Here is a 6,000-nt window from a genome sequence, read left to right on the forward strand (position 1 = left end):
GACTTCTCTGGTTAAACAAAATATTAATAAACAAATACATATTTTTTGAAAACTTTTCAAACACGTGTGCTCATGGATGACATTACAGACGCAAGAGACACACCGATTGATGGTGCACCCTCATGTACACATTCGCAAACATGTACACGCTCACAAAACAATTTAACGAAACAATTTAACATTCATAGAGACAAGCGCATGCCAGACCTTGAACTATTCATCATGTAAGCCAAGTTGTTTTCAAATCGATCTAGCAATATGTATTTTCTTGAATTGTTTGGATGCCAGGTTAACCATTAAAAAAAAAAAAGTGACTACAAGAAAATATAAAGTTCCCGATTGTTTATGGTAGTGTAAATAGTTAGAGGCTGATGTACTGTACTGTAGAGTTCAAGCTCAACAGTCGGATTAGTATGCAGTTGAAGTCGGAAGTTTACATACACTTAGGTTGGAGTCATTAAAACTCGTTGTTCAACCACTCCACAAATTTCTTGTTAACAAACTATAGTTTTGGCAAGTCGGTTAGGACATCTACTTTCTGCATGACACAAGTCTTTTTTCCAACAATTGTTTACAGACAGATTACTTTACTTATAATTCACTGTATCACAATTCCAGTGGGTCAGAAGTTTACCAACACTAAGTTGACTGTGCCTTTAAACAGCTTGGAAAATTCCAGAAAATGTTGTCATGGCTTTTGAAGCTTCTGATAGGCTAATTGACATCAGTTAAGTAAATTGGAGATGTACCGGTGGATGTATTTCAAGGCCTACCTGCAAACTCAGTGCCTCTTTGCTTGACATCATGGGATAATCAAAAGAAATCAGCCAAGACATCTTGTAGACCTCCACAAGTCTGGTTCATCCTTGGGAGCAATTTCCAAACGCCTGAAGGTACCATGTCCATCTGTAGAAACAATAGTATGCAAGTATAAACACCATGGGACCACGCAGCCGTCATAACACTCAGGAAGGAGACACGTACTGTCTTCTAGAGATGAACGTACTTTGGTATGAAAAGTACAAATCAATCCCAAGATGCTGGAGGAAACCGGTACAAGAGTATCTATATCCACAGTAAAATGAGTCCTATATCGACATAACTTGAAAAGCAGATCAGCAAGGAAGAAGCCACTGCTCCAAAACCGCCATAAAAAAAGCCAGACTATGGTTTGCAACTGCACATGGGGACAAAGATCGTACTTTTTGGAGAAATGTCCTCTGGTCTGATGAAACAAAAATAGAACTGTTTGGCCATAATGACCATCGTTATGTTTGGAGGAAAAAGGGGGAGGCTTGCAAGCTGAAGAACACCATCCCAACCATGAAGCACGGGGGTGGCAGCATCATGTTGTGGGGGTGCTTTGCTAGAGGAGGGACTGGTGCACTTCACAAAATAGAGGGCATCATGAGGCAGGAAAATTATGTGGATATATTGAAGCAACATCTCAAGACATCAGTCAGAAAGTTAAAGCTTGGTCACAAATGGGTCTTCCAAATGAACAATGACCCCAAGCATACTTCCAAAGTTGTGGCAAAATGGCTTAAGGACAACACAGTCAAGGTATTGGAGTGGCCATCACAAAGCCCTGACCTCAATCCTATAGAACATTTTTGGGCAGAACTGAAAAAGCGTGTGCGAGCAAGGAGGCCTAAAACCTGACTCCGCTACACCAGCTCTGTCAGGAGGAATGGGCCAAAATTTACCCAACTTATTATGGGAAGCTTGTGGAAGGCTACCCGAAACGTTTGACCCAAGATAAACAATTTAGAGGCTATTTAAATTAAGAAAAAAATACTATTATTCTTACATTTCACATTCTTAAAATAAAGTGGTGATCCTAAGACAGGGAATTTTTACTAGGATTAAATGTCAGGGTTTGTGAAAAACTGAGTTTAAATGTATTTGGCTAAGGTGCATGTAAACTTCTGACTTCACCTGTATCCGGATGGATGTATTGTACACTGAAGAAAAATATAAAAGCAACATGTAAATTGTTGGTCACATGTTTCATGAGCTGAAATTATAGATCCAAAAAATGTCCATGCACACAAAAAGCTTTTTTCTCTAAAATGTTATGCATATTTGTTTACATCCCTGTTAGTGAGCATTTCTCATTTGCCAAGATAATCCATCCACCTGACAGGTGTGGCATATCAAGAAGCTGATTAAACAGCATGATCATTACACAGGTGCACCTTTTGCTGGGGAAAATAAAAGGCCACTCTAAAATTTGCAGTTTTGTCTCACAACACAATGCCACATGTCACAAGTTTTGAAGGAATGTGGAATTGGCATGCTGACTGCAGGAATGTCCACCAGAGCTGTTTCCAAAGTATTTCATGTTAATTTCTCTACCAAAAGCCGCCTTCGTCATTTTAGAAAATTTGCCAGTATGTCCAAACAGCCTCACAACCACAGACCACATATAACCATGCCAGCCCAGACTTCCACATCTGGCTTCACTATCTGCGGGATCGTCTGGGACCAGCCCTCGACAGCTGATGAAGCTGTGAATTGTGCTCTTCATGGATGAATACCTATTTCAACTGTACCCAGGCAGATGGCAGACAGAGTGTATGGCGTCGTGTGGGCGAGCGGTTGGCTGATGACAACGTTGTGAACAGACTGCCCCATGGTGGCAGTGGGGTTATGGTATGGGCAGGCATAAGCGACCGACAACTAACACAATTGCATTTTATTGATGGCAATTTTAGTGCACAGAGATACCGTGCCGAGATCCTGAGGCCTATTGTCGTGCCATTTATCCGCCGCCATCACCTCATGTTTCAGCATGATAATGCACGACCCCATGTCGCAAGTATCTGTACACAATTCCTGGAAGCTGGAGGTATCTGTGACCAACAGATGCATATCTGTAGTCCCACTCATGGGAAATCCATTGATGAGGGCCTCATGAATTTATTTCAATTGACTGATTTCCTTATATGAACTGCCAGTCAGTAAAAATCTTTTAAATTGTTGCATGTTTATATTTTTGTTCAGTGTATGATTGATGGAAGGATGAAGGAAGGTATAGATGGAGGGATGAATGAATGAAAGTGAACTAGTTTATGGATGATGAAGAGGGGTTAGAGGGGTGAATAGATGAATAAAGAGAAGTTGAAAATGGTGTGAAAAGGGTAGATGTTTACATCACCTGTAAGTAGGCTTTACATGTTCTTTTTTTAAATAATCAAGTAGTTTGGGACAGATATAGAAAAGAAGACATTTTGACGTATTCAACAACTGGATCCTGCCTAGATAATTGACTAGATAGTCAAAGGATTGCGTGCGTCCTGGTCCACAGAGAGGGATAAGACAGGACTGTTTCATCTCCCCACAGATCCTTCACTGACAGCTGTGAATTGACTATGATGTATGGAGCCATCAAGGACAAGCGCAGAGTGACTCAACTGTGCCATTGAACCTTTGTACCATTTGAAATGAATAATGGATACGTTATCGGAGCTCTGGGAAAGGAACGAAATAAGACAGACTGTTTTTTTCAGTCATGGAATCATAGAGCCAAGAGTCATAAGGAGGCGTAGGAGAAGAGATCCTAGTACACAGTAATTTAATACAAAAACTTGGAGTGAATTTTTATTATATGCCTATGAAGATAAGATCATGCCTTATATTATATTGCCATGTGGTTGTATATCTGCCCAATTCTGTCCCTAGGGAACAGAGCATTCTAGAGCAGAACATGCAAAATAGTAAATTAATACGTTTTTTTGCATATCAAAAGTTTGGACACACCTATTCATTCAAGGGATTTTCTTTATTTTTACTATTTTCTACATTGTAGAATAAGAGTGAAGACATCATAACTATGAAATAACACATACAGAATCATGTAGTAACCAAAAAAGTGTTCAACAAATCAAAATACATTGTATATTTCAGATTCTTCAAAGTAGCCACCTTTTGCCTTGATGAAAGCTTTGCATAATCTTGGCATTCTATCAACCAGCTTCACCTGAAATGCTTTTCCAACAGTCTTGAAGGAGGTCCCACATATGCTGAGCACTTGTTGGCTGCTTTCCCTTCACTCTGCAGTCCAACTCATCCCTGAAACCATCTCAATTGGGTTGAGGTCGGGTGATTGTGGAGGCCAGGTCATCTGATGCAGCACTCCATCACTCTCCTTGGTCAAATAGCCCTTACACAGTCTGGAGGTGTGTTGAGTCATTGTCCTGTTGAAAAACAAATGATGATCCTACGAAGCGCAAACCAGATGGGATGGCGTATCACTGCAGAATGCTGTGGTAGGCATGCTGGTTAAGTGTGCCTTGAATTCTAAATAAATCACTGACAGTGTCACCAGCAAAGCACCCCCACACCATCACACCTCCTCCATGCTTCACGGTGGGAACCACACACGCGGAGATCATCCGTTCACCTACTCTGCTTCTCACAAAGACACAACGGTTGGAACCAAAAATCTCATATTTGGACTCATCAGAGGACAGAGGGCAGATTTCCACGGGTCTAATGTCCATTGCTTGTGTTTCTTGGCTCAAGCAAGTCTCTTCTTATTATTGGTGTCCTTTAGTAGTGGTATCTTTGCAGCAATTTGACCATGAAGGCCTGATTCACAGTTGATGTTGAGATGTGTCTGTTACTTGAACTCTGTGAAGCATTTATTTGGGCTGCAGTTACTGAGGCGCAGTTAACTCTAATGAACTTATCCTCTGCAGCAGAGGTAACTCTGCGTCTTCCTTTCCTGTGGTGGTCCTCATGAGAGGTACTCTCATCATAGCGCTTGATGGTTTTTGTGACTGCAGTTGAAGAAACTTTCAAAGTTCTTGAAATTTTCCAGATTGACTGACCTTCATGTCTTAAAGTAATGATGGATTGTCATTTCTCTTTGCCTATTTGAGCTGTTCTTGCCATAATATGGACTTGGTCTTTTACCAAATAGACCAAATCTTATCTATACCCCCCCCCCCCCCCCCCCCCCCACCTTGTCACAACACAACTGATTTGCTCAAACACATTAAGAATGAAAGAAATTCCACAAATTAACTTTTAACAAGGCACACCTGTTAATTGAAATGCATTCCAGGTGACTACCTCATGAAGCTGGTTGAGAGAATGCCAAGCAGGTGCAAAGCTGGCATCAAGACAAAGGGTGACTACTTTAAAGAATCTCAAATCTAGAATTTATTTTGTTTTGTTCAACACTTTTTTGGTTACTGTAACGGATCCCCCCAGTACGGTTGTTCATTCCGTGCACCAGTACCGGAGGTCTACGTTCTGGCAAAATGGCTTAAGGACAAAGTCAAGGTATTAAAATGGCCATCACAAAGCCCTGACCTCAATCCTATAGAAAATTTGTGGGCAGAACTGAAAAAGCGTGTGCGAGAAAGGAGTCCTACAAACCTAACTCAGTTACACCAGCTCTGTCAGGAGGAATAGGCCAAAATTCACCCAACTTATTTTCCAAGCGGTTTAAAGGCACAGACAACTTAGTGTATGTTAACTTCTGACCCACTGGAATTGTGATACAGTAAATTATAAGTAAAATAATCTGTCTGTAAACAATTGTTGGAAAAATGACTTGTGTCATGCAGAAAGTAGATGTCCTAACCGACTTGCCAAAACTATAGTTTGTTAACAAGACATTTGTGGAGTGGTTGAAAAAGAGTTTTAATGACTCCAACCTAAGTTTATGTAAACTTCCGACTTCAACTGTATGCAGTATATATTGTACACAGTGCCTTCAGAAAGTAATCACACCCCTTAACGTTTTCCACATTTTGTTGTGTTAAAATTAAAATAGATTACATTGAGAGTTTTATGTCACTGGCCTACACACAATACCCCATAATGCCTCAGTAGAATTATGTATTTTGAAATTTTGCAAATTAATGAAAAGTGGAAAGGTCTTGAGTATCTCTCTATTCAACCCCTTTGTTATGGCTTGCCTAAACTAGTTCACGGGTATAATTAAGCAATAAGGCACAAGGGGGTGTGGTATATGGCCAATATACC

This window comes from Oncorhynchus mykiss, chromosome 9, assembly GCF_013265735.2.
Source record: "Oncorhynchus mykiss isolate Arlee chromosome 9, USDA_OmykA_1.1, whole genome shotgun sequence".
Classification (NCBI taxonomy): domain Eukaryota; kingdom Metazoa; phylum Chordata; class Actinopteri; order Salmoniformes; family Salmonidae; genus Oncorhynchus; species Oncorhynchus mykiss.